Source organism: Sciurus carolinensis, chromosome 16 (assembly GCF_902686445.1).
Source record: "Sciurus carolinensis chromosome 16, mSciCar1.2, whole genome shotgun sequence".
In the NCBI taxonomy this organism is placed as follows: Eukaryota; Metazoa; Chordata; class Mammalia; order Rodentia; family Sciuridae; genus Sciurus; species Sciurus carolinensis.
Genome location: NC_062228.1, coordinates 52,359,992 through 52,372,333, shown reverse-complemented (window position 1 = coordinate 52,372,333; position 12,342 = coordinate 52,359,992). Strand labels below are relative to the sequence as shown.

General features: G+C 37.7%; 1 pseudogene; it reads right to left on the bottom strand.

Annotated features, from left to right (window-relative positions):
* Window positions 1-4,741: 4,741 nt before the first annotated feature.
* LOC124966135 (zinc finger protein 234-like) lies at window positions 4,742-11,753 on the bottom strand (annotated as a pseudogene).
* Between the last annotated feature and the right edge of the window lie 589 nt (window positions 11,754-12,342).

The window sequence follows — 12,342 nt, the reverse complement described above, 5'->3', positions numbered from 1 at the left end:
TCAAAGCCAGCCTCAGCAAAAGCAAGACCCTAAGCAACTCAGTGAGACCCTGTCTCTAAATAAATACAAAATAGCACTGGGGATGTGGCTCAGTGATGAGTGCCCTGATTCAATCCGAAGTACATCCCCTCATCCCAGGAAAAAAAAAGAAGATACTATCATTCTAGGTTTCAAATAATTTCTATAACTTAAGTTTTTCTTATATTATCACTTGACCAGATGAACTTTAAGAAAAAAAAAATACTTCACACATAGGGACACTTTATAATGATAAAAGACTCAAGTTACCATAAATGTTAGTATTTTGTACAGCAAAACTGGACAGAATCACAAAAAGAAACACAAAAATCAGATGTGCAGAGGGAAATATTGAACTTTAAATGGGTATATTAAAATAGAAGGGAAATTGACAATCAATTAGGGAAAAGTATCTATCCCAGGAAGTTTATAAAGTAGTAACAAAACTGGGACTGGGATTGTGGCACAGTGGTAGAGCACTTGCCTAGCATAGGTGAGGCACTGAGTTTGATCCTAAGTACCACATAAAAATAATAAAATAAAATAATTTTGTCCATCTACAACTAAAAAAAAAAAAAAAATTTAAAGAAAAAAAAAAAGGTACAACAAAACCAAAGAAAGGAAGTGGCAAAACACCGAAGAGCAGATTGATAAATTACAAAACAAACTAAATGAATGTACCCACCCAACACACACGCAGGTGCACATGTACACATGCGCGCGCACACACACACACACACCCCAAAAAGAAGATCAACCTATTTAGAAAACCATTTAATTGGCAAAAGTGGTGAGACTGACCATGCAAAAAAGACATAAAAAATTACCAAGGCCAGAAATATAAAAGAGAACATCGATGAAAATTATAGGATATTGCAAACAACTTTGTAATAGTTCTTTGCACATTTAGGAAATAGACATATTTCTAGAAAAAAATGAACAAAACTACAATACATTGCATTAGAATTTAATAATGATGCAATGATGAAAACTTCACCTTTGAGATGGGAAATCAGAACACAATGTTATTATAACCATTTAAAATGAAATTATACTCGATCTTATACCACTAAACTTACCAAATTCAATTATCACAAATTATATGTACATCATTTGCAATTTCTTTCTTTCTTTCTTTCTTTTTTTTTTTTTTTGATACTGAGGATTGAACCAAGAGCACTTAACCACATCCCCAGCCCTTTTTATTTTTATTATTTAAAAAAAATTTTTTTTTAGTTGTCAATGGATCTTTATTTTCTTTACTTATTTGTATGTGGTGCTGAGAATTTAACCCAGTGCCTCACACATGCCAGGCAAGCGCTTGACACTGAGCCACATCCGCAGCTCCACCCAGCCCTTTTTAAAATATTTTATCTAGAGACAGAGTAGCTTAGGGCTTCATTAAATTACTGAGGCTGGCTTTGAACTCATGATCCTTCTGCCTCAGCCTCCTGAGCCACTGGGATTACAGGTAGATTTTCTATACCAATGTACATGTAATACCAATCAGAAACTACTATTTTATTTCTTCCTTTCCAATTTATACACCTTATATATACTGTTCACTCCTTGCACTCACAAAGTTTGTTCATATGGTCTAGCCCATTCTCAAGAACTATTCTTGTAAAAATATTTTAAAGGAAATTTTAGTTGTCATTTGCACATAAACACTTACTTTATTATTCATTTTTTACTGATAAGAACATTTTTTAAAAGTCTGAACCACTGAAGCAGTTATCCACTTAAGAAAAGTAAAAAATATTTATTAACAGTTTATATCCAAATGCTGTTAATAATTCCTGAAATGTCTTGAAGATATTTAGGACAGATTTTTTAAAAATAAAATCTAAAAAAAAGATCCACAAGTTTGGTGTATTGGTTCTAACTATTAAATCATAATAGTTCTATAATAGTGCTTTCTTTTTATTGTCACCAAACTCATGGAAAATCACATTTTCCCCTACACATCAGAGCTCTGATTTGGTTGATTACATCTGCAATATTGAAAACTATAAGCTAATAGAACAATAATTAGATTTTGGTGTCTTTAAATTTTTTATGTTCCAAGCTCTTATGGAAAACATCCTCCAAGAACTATGCCTGGCTTAAGGCAACACATGCAACACAGAACAATTTTTTTTCACTAAATCAAAAGCCTGAATATAGTTTGATGAAGTAACAATTTAAAATATTTATTCACTTCCTTTTTCCTTTGGCACCCTTCAGTTCCTTCAGTACTCCATAGACAATCATTCTGTTTTGTTTCCTGTGCTTCCTTTTGGATATATTCTTATGAAAAATGTGATATGTATATATTTTAAAATTTATATAAATGACATCATAAAATTCATTCTGGTGATTACTTTCTTTACTTAGGGGTTTTTAAGGTTCATCCATCCATTTATTTATTCTATAAAATTCCATTTTTCTCTACCTGCACTTTACCTATCTATACTTCCCATTGCCAATAACAATAAAAGTTCCTTCATATGTATTTGAGGATATCTTTGGAATACACTGTAGGAGTCTAGCATGATTTGACCATAGCCATCTTGGATATAACAGCCATTTTGCCCACCAGGTGGCACACATCCTAAACCCTATAGGATAAAGTCATTTAAGATAGCCAAGCATCTTGTGCCAGCCACTGACACCTGGACTTTTTACAAAAACTAATGTTGGACATGTTAATATTTCTTGAAAAAGGGTTGGTACATTCAGACTGGATGTAGTTCATTACTCTCTAGCTTAGCATGGAAACCCCTTCCTCCTACCTTGTAGTGCTGGGGGTCCTCCTGCCTCGCCACGCCCAAGTCGTGCTTCAGTTCATTTGTCTCTACAAATTGCAATTTGTGCAATCCTGGACCCATGTGCCCCTTTCTTTGGTCATTCAACATCCTCCACCTTTGGCAGTTGGTTCTCATATACTAGGATTGGCTTTTTCCTAAACATACATACCCAAGAGTGAACTATTTCACAGTATATGTGTGTACTTAAATTTAGTAATATTATCCAGACTGACATCTGGAATGGCTAAACACATCCACATTACCATGAGTTGCATATGATATTTTCTGTGTAACCCCTCCTGGCCTTTATGTGAATGACTCATCATCCTAAATTTTGCTGATAAATTAAATTTATAGTAACATTTTGTTGCTTCAATTGTTTCTCTGATTTCTAATAAATTTGATCAGCATACAGTCGTTTAGCCTGTTTTGTACTTTAGGTAAATGGAGTCAGACAATACATACTATTGAGTAAGTGGCTTCACTTACTCAACACTGTCCATGACATTCATCCAAACTATTGAGAAGGGATGACTGAATTATTGTTATTGATGAATATTATTGTGGTGTGAAAAGATACCATCATCTATTCACTCTATATATTTGACGGGTCCTGAATAGTTCCCAACTCTTGTCTTATCATAATTAGTGTTCACATGTATAATCATCATTGATATTACTTTTGCTATTTTAATCTGATAATTATAAATCCTCCAATTATATATGCCAGTCAGGTTTTCACTGCTGTGACAAAAACATGTGACAAGGACAACGTAGAGAAAGAAAAGTTTATTTTGGGCTCACAGTTTCAGAGGTAGTCCATGATCAGCTGACTCCATTGCCCTGAGCAGGAGGTGAGGTAAAACATCATGGCAAAAAGGCATGGTGGATGGGGCAGGGGTTGTGACTCAGTGGCAGATCACTTGCCTAGTATACGTGCAGCACTGGGTTCGATTATCAGCACCGCATATAAATAAATGAATAAAAACAAAGGTTTATCAATATTCAAAAAACATTTTTTTAAAAAAAGGCATGGTGGAGGAAAGTTGCTCACTTCATGGTAGGCAGGAAGCAGAGACAGAGGAAAAAGGGGCCACAGGGAAGATAAGCCCTTCCAGGGCACTCCCCCAGTGACTGACCTCCTCCAGCCACATACCACCTACCCTGTTACCACCCAGGTAGTCCATCCAAACTAGGATGGATTGATCAGGTTACAGCTCTCAAAATCCAATCATTGTACCTGGGAACATTCCTGCTTTTGGGTGATATCTCATGTATGAAACATAACTATGATTTCTAGATTAAAAAGATGTACAATTTGATAAAAATTATCAGATTTCCATGATTTTTCTTTTGGTATTTGCTTCATGGGTATAAGGCAAGAATATGGTATAGACCTTACCTGAGAAGTTTTGATAAGAGGACACTATGGTAACTAGAAGGCAATCATTTCAAAGTCTAGATGAAAATTCAGAGAATTCAAGGTCAATAAGGAAATTTTTGTCATTAGTAACTACTTCAGACACATCCAAATTTTGTCCCATCATCTGATGGAACACCTATAAAACCTTGAGCACCAGATATACTACTTATGGCAACTTTGAAAAAATAAATTTCATTATTAATTAATTAAAAGCTTGAAACTTAATGGGTTAAACCCCTAGCTTAACACTGATGGATAAAAAAAATACTCAATAACCTGTTATTGGCAAGTTAAATGAAGCCTTTTCAGTCAGCACTGTCCAAAAAAAATTTAAAAAGACAGTTCAACTTACAATGTCTAAAAATACTTGGAAAACTAGATAGGCCTCTAAATAATAAAAACCTAACTTGACAGCAGAGGCTGTCAAGAAGAGGGAGGCCAGAAGACAAATGAAATAAAATAACACTATATTAATATTGCAAGATGCAGTATCCAGTGGTTTTTCTGCTTTTCAACTAATATTCATTTCCATGAATAATTTCACAAGTATTGAATATGTTCTTCTTTTGAATATGTTCTTCATATTTAATGAACAAGTATTGAACATATCAACAAGTACGAGGACTCTCTGATGGACCAAAAGATTTGAGGCCTGCCTAAATACCTTCCCACATTCCTCACAATTATATAGTTTTTCTCCTGTGTGGATTCTGCAATGAATTTTAAGATCTGCTCTTTGACTGAATCCCTTTCCACACTCCTCACATTTGTATGGTTTCTCACCAGTGTGGACCAGCTGGTGAATCTGAAGTCGTGAACTCTGATTGAATTCCTGCCCACACTCTTCATACTTGTAAGGCTTCTCTACGCTGTGGACCTTGTGATGGGTTTAAAGATAAGAACTCTGATGGAAGGCTTTCCCACACACCTCACACTGGTAGGGCTTCTCTCTTGTGTGGACCACTAGATGAACTTGGTAATGGATTTTCATCCTAAAGTTCTTCCCACACTCATTGCATTGTGTGGCTTCTCTCCAGTGTGAACTCCTTAATGGGCCTGAAAATTTGAGCTGTAAATGAAGCCCTTACCACACACTTTACACACATATGGTTTCTCTCCAGTGTGGATTCTCTGATTGGCCTGTAATTGTGAAGGCTGAATAAAGCACTTATCACATTCTTCTCACTTATAAGGTTTCTCTCCTATGTGAACCCTCTGATGGATATAAAGATTTGAGCTACAAGTGAAATGCTTCCCACAGTCCTCACAATTGTATGGTCTCTCTCCTGTGTGGAACATGCAATGATTATTAAGTGCTGATCTACGACGGAAGTTCTTACCACATATATCACATTTAAATGGTTTTTCCCCTGTGTGGATCTCTGATGTTCCTGAAGATGTGAGGCATGAATGAAGGCCCATCCACATCCTCACAAATGTGAAGTTTCTCCCCTGTGTGGACTCTGCAATGAGCACTTAGTGTTGATCTATGATGGAAGCCTTTCCCATACTGCTCACATTTGAATGGTTTCTCTACAGTGTGCACTTTCTGATGAGTTTGCAGGCGGGACCTCTGACTGAATTCCTTTCCACATACATCACACCTGTAGTGTTTCTCTCCCATGTGAACTCTCTGATGAATACGAAGACCTGAGCTGTAACAGAAGTTTTTCCCACACTCAAGACATCTATGAGACTTCCCTCCTGAGTGTAACAGATGATGAATGTCAAAGCTGGAGACATCACTGGAGGACTCTTTAAACTCATGATATTGGTCAAGTTTCTGGCCTGTGTGAGTTACAGGTAGTCCTGCTCCAACCTGGTGGGGTGGGTCACCTTGTATGGGGAACTGAAAACTATTTATCATGGAGTTTTGACATCTGATTAAGTGGCTCACAATGTGTTGCCACATTTGCCAACATGACAACTTTTTGTGTGGTCCTGCTTCTGAAATAGTCTCCATCTCACTTTGGACCTTGTCTGCTATAAGGACAGAGAATTCACAAATGTGGATAACTAAAGGCTCTGTTTAGAGTTTTCAAGAGATAACATTTAGGAAACAGTGAGATTTAGTGAATCTGGAGGTTTGGTTTTTCTTTTCCATTGTATATCATGTTCTCTGGTTTGCCTGCCCAAAGAAACCAAGACATGGTCTAGTTGGCTACTACCCACTAAGTTGTTTTTGTTTTTTTTGGTACTGGGGATTACCATTGAGCTACATCCCCTAGCCCTTTTTATTTTATATTCTGAGAAAGTTGCCCGAAGTGGCCTCAAATATGTGATCATCCTACCTTAGTCTCCCGAGCAGCTAGGCTTACAGGTGTGCATCACTGTGCCAGCACCCACCAAGTATTAATAAGACCATACCAAGTCTCCTACATTAGTTATGTTAGAAGTCAAAGAGTTAATTTTTTAAAAATTGACACTATGATTCAAACCATTAATCTATTGCCATTTCTATTCAATTTCAAAGTCAGTGTGGAATCTTGGATGGTATGTGATATTGTCAAGAAATTATACAGATATAAAAATCATGTGAATAATAAAATATGAAACAAAAGAACTTTAAAGAAGTAAAATAAGCAAATACTTTGCTGTTTGAGCTCATGTTATATGTCCAAATTAGCAAAACCCAAAGATATTTATATTTGCATATTCAAAGTACACCTGGTTATTCTGCAACATATAAACCTAATCTTATGTTTTCATGTTGAAAGGTATTAATATGGAGGCTGGAGTTGTGGCTCAATGCTAGAGCACTTGCCTAGGATATGCAAGGCCCTGAGTTGGATACTCAGCACCACATATAAGGAAACAAAATAAAAAGATCCACTAACAACTAAAAAAAATTAAAAAAAAGAAAGATATTAAATGAGTTGGCAACTATTACAAACACTTGAACCCTTTTGAAGGACAATCTGGTTTACATTTCCAAAGGGTCACTTTGGCTGTAATACACAGAACAGACCTTACACTCAAAGGTGGGGGGAGAAGGACAAAGGTGGCCAGCACAAAGACTGTTGTGACAATCCAGGGAAGAGATCTGGCAATTTGGAAACACATGACAGCAATGGGAGTAGAAAGAGATTAACAGGTTGCCAGACATCTATAAGAACTCCCAGTCACTTGGTTCTCACCTGATCACTCTTCTCTTTGAGTTGCTGTCTTAATCGTATCAGGCTTTTTTTCCTTTTCTAAGTGGAATATGTTATGTTTAAAGGGGTGACACCCTGTGAACATGCAAAGTCACGTTTAAAACAATTTAATGGAAATTTGGATTCCTACTACATACTGATCAATTAATCAAAAGCAGAATTTTTCAAACATTTTAAAAAAATGGCTTATTGAAGAAATATAGTATTTCAAGACCCAGAAGCATACACATTAATATGGACTATAAAAAACAACCCCTAACCCAAGTGTTTTTATTAAAGCTCACATAATTAGCCTGAGTTTTTGCTGCAATATATTCCACTCCCCCTAACAAACTCTGATATCTTCTACCTTATTTCACTAAAAATTACTGATAGGAACATCAGGTCCATCTTTGTGGGAGACCAATTCAAGATATCCAAAGCCTTACACACCTGAGGACACAAAGTTACTCTACTGGACTAATATTTAGTGTCAGAGGGCTCATGTCCTCACCCAAGGAGAACAGGTTCCTGAAATTCTCCAGCATCACATCTCGGTACAGCTTCCTCTGGGCAGGGTCCAGCAGTCCAAGCTTCTTCTTACTGAAGACCACAGCCACGTCCTTGAACATCACTGCCTCCTACAATATCACACACACCAACCTCCATCCTATTGAGTCCATTTGAAGAGAGATAACATGAGAATATCTGGAGTATAAGTTGGACTTTGGTCCAAATTTTGCAGAACTTAAATAAATTTGTAGATTTCCCATCTCTTCTCCTTCTGTTTTGTCAATGTTACACACTGATTTTTTTCAGTCTTGCCAATAGTATGGAATGACAGCAGTCCTTGTCCTTTTACTTTGTGCCCTCATTGATTCTAAGCAACACTCTACAACTCTAAATGATGTATCCTGGGCTACGCATTTTAACTTTTGGTAAATATTACCAATTGCCCCAGAAACATTTAGAAATTGAAAATACTTGATGACACCTACTTTCCTCCTCTTACACACAACTTCTGGATGCTAAATAATGAAAATTTAATTTTATACATTTTTTTCATCATCACCAATCCTGCAGGGAACATTGTTTTACAAAATCTTACATTAATGCCTACTTAATAATTGCAAATAAAAATTAGAACATCAAAATGTAAGTACACTCAAAATTTATGATCATATAATGTCATGGTTTCTTCCCAACTTAGCTCCTACCTACCCCATTCTTTTTGAGAGAATACAAATGTCCTGATTCTCCATATGATGGCTGAGAGCATGTTATAAATTTTCCAATGGCTTGGGCAATCTGATTAGGAAGAACAATTTATTATATCACTCTCACTGACTTGATTAAAAATGAGTACCATGGGCTGGGGCTGGGGATCAGTGGTGGAACACTCACATGGCATGCATGAGGCCCTGGGTTTGATCTTCAGCACCACATAAAAATAAAAATAAAGGTATTGTTCCACCTACAACTAAAACAGATTATTTTTTTAAAAAACGAATATCATCACCTTTGCAAATATCTATTGACCATCTCTACTTCTTTTGAACTTGTCTCTTCACGTGGCTAACACTCCTATTACCAATTTTGGGTTTTGTTTTTTTTTTTTAGTGCACCTGGTATGTGTGTCTTCTGGTAATTCTGTGTAAGGTAACTTTTTTTTATATAACAACTCTGCTAACTGCTGGTCTTGTACACTGGAGTGCTGAATATTTCAGGGCACCTGAGGTGGTGGCATGTCAGGGAGCGAAGAGGTCACCTTGAAAAGGGTTTTCAGCACAGGAGCAGTGCCACCTGTGGTTATCACCACTAAGCAGGGCACTGCAGACACCCACATCACAGGGCACAGGTCTCTCAAGTAGAAATGCTTCTCTTTCCTCATTTCTACTTTCGCTTGGATAGAATGGATGAGCCATGTTCCTGGCCTCGATCTCCTAGATGAACCTGAGCGGGTTCCTCAAATATCACAAGTTTGTTAGAATCTCTTCCTTTAGCTACCCTGAGTAAATGCAGTAAAAAACACATGGGACTGGCCAGTCTCCTAGTATCCCTGAACAACTTAAAGGAGGGCTACATGGGTCAAACTGTTTCTTCATAAAGTAAATATATATACAGGAAAGAAATAGTTAAAAATAAAAAGGTAAATCAATCCAGTGGGACTATCGCATAACATAAAAGGGATATTATTTAGTACTAAATTATTAAAATCATGGGCTGGGGATGTAGCTCTGTGGTAAAGCACTTGCCTACCATGTACAAGGCCCTGGGTTCAAGGTTCACTCCCCAGCTGCACAAAGGAAGGAAAAAAAAAAAGAATAGATAAAATTTGAAAATCACAATTTAAAATGAGATATAGATCATGAATAGTTATGAATGCATGTGAGAAAAAGAATATGAGAAAAACTTAAAAGTTAGTTTGTAAGGAGGGGAGGGGTTAAGTGAAAGAACTATTCACTCCTACTAATGTTTCTATTATATATAATAGGTAATAATAAAAGAAAACAAGAACTAAAAACAAAGGCAGCGCTGGGGATATAACTAGGTAGAGTGCTTGCCTCGTCTGCACCACACACACAAAAAATAAAAATAAAAAGCAAAGTCAACTCAAATGGGTTAAAGAAAGTCCACAGCACACACAATGTCCTCAAATCCCTATTCTGAGTCTTCCCAAGGAAGAAGAAAACCTGACAATCTGAGTAGTGAGATGGAATTTTAACAGTGAGAAAGGCAAAATTTACCTCCAATGTGATCATGTTTCCTCCTCCTCCTGGGAATATGCAGAGTCCTAAGGCATGCAGATCCCAAGAAAGCAGAACTGTGCCTGGAAAGTGACACAGAAAACAAGACATGATAGGGTGGCCGGGACTGAATAGTGAATTAGCACATGAATGCTCTCAGCAGCATTATCCATAAACACAAAACCGAACAACAAAAATGCCCTCCTATGAGCAAATGGATAAACAAATTATATACACAATGAAATGTTACTGGAAACTAAAAGTAATGGGTCACTGCCATAAGCTGCAACATTGATGAACCTTGAGGACAATACACTAAGTGAAAGAAGTCAGTCACTACAGAGTACATATTGAATGTTTCTATTCCTCTGAAATATCCAGAATAAGCAAATGCTTTCTATAGAAAGCAAGTTAGTGGTTGCTGTTGATCTGGGCTAAGAATAAGAATTAACTAAAAGTGGGCCCAAGGAGTCCAACAGTGGGGATGAAAATGTTCTAAACTGAATTATGGCAATGGTTAAACCACTTAGCAAAATTCCTAAAAATCATTCTTTGTACAACTGAAGTGGCTAGATTATATGATTTATAAAATATACTTCAATAAAGTTAGTAAGAAGAAGTGTTAATCTACACATCACTGAAATGACAAGTCCAAATCCACACTGATTTTAGATTCTTATAAATGAATAAACAAAAGATGAAAACCATTTTTACAGTAAAATACCCACTAATAAATATATCTCCCCGTAAAAATTTGACCAATTATAAAACATAGTATCTTTACAATGAAGAAACATGACAGACATCACCTTAGCCAAATGACCAAAGTTAACCTGATCAATAAAGGGACAAACTGACATCTGGCCCATTAGGTTGCCATGAAAAGGTCATTTCCCCACTTATGTGGTATCTCCTCCATTGACCCAGAGTGTGAAATATACCAAGCACATCGCAAATGAATGTCTTTCCCCAAAATAACTTGGTTGTACTCTTCAAAAAATGTCAAGAATAAAAAAGAAAGCTTGTGGGATCACTCCAGATCAGGTAACACAAATATCTGCGACTACCAGGTCATCCCATTGATCCTTAATGGTTAATGATAATATTACCTAGTGTACTACGAAACCCTACTCCAGACCTAACACCCAAGACTACGCTGGTATGGGGGCTTCCTTGCCGTAGAGCGCCAAAATACTCTATCTTTGGTTACAAGAATGTTCCTGGTGACATTTGGCGTTGACAGCTAATGGACATCCAAAAGGAAATAGGCAAAATGTGACCACACAGCGCCGGAGACCCGCCGACAGCCACGCGCTTCGGGGAGGGGTACGGAAACCTCCGCTCTCCGCCGAGGCTTGCTTTGCACTAAGCGGGGGCCAGTTCGCCGTGGGCCGCCAGCCTAGGGCCACGAAGTTCCCAAGGACCCAGGAGACGAGGGACTGGTTCCGACTACCACGCGAAGAAAGCGAGTGACCTCGGCCATCCGGAGCGAAAGTGTCCACGATTCACAGAGCGTCTGGACCCTCCAGACTTCTCCAAAACCGCCTGCCAAAGCCAAAGTGCCCGCGACCCCACGGAACATCTGGACTACACTTCCAAACTTCCGCCGATCGCCTGCAGCAAGGCAAGTGCCCCCGGACTCCTGTAGAGCTGGACTACACCTCCCAGAATTCCCCGGGATCCTTGCCTACGTGTACGCACCTGCGACTCCAGGGAACGCTGGACCCTGTTTGCTTCCCACAATTCCCTCTCTCATCACACTCGTTTCACTGGTCAGGGGTCCTTTTCTCAGGGTACGTCATTTCCTGTACCGTACTCCTCTAAAGCAGTGCTTCCAAACCAAGAGTGTGATCATTTAAAAAGCACCTAAAGTTTATTTGCTCAATTACGCAATCTGCCATTTATTCAAAAACCAAGACCAGAGTAAGGTTGGCATTATTGTAATAACATCTGAGAAACTCCGCAGCAGGCTTTTCCTGAGGTAGAGTTGGGAATAGCATTGCAGTAAATGTACTTAACTCAGTACAGTTGGTCTTCCATATCCAAATGTTCCATGTCCATGAATTCAAACAACTGCAGGGGCCGGGGCAGATTACATACAAATGCACGCATCTGTACTGAACATGTTATTTCATAAGCAACGGTATAACGATTATTTACATAGCACTTTGGTTGTATTCATTAAGTAATTTAGAGTGATATAAAATGTGTGGTGGGTATTGATTGTATGC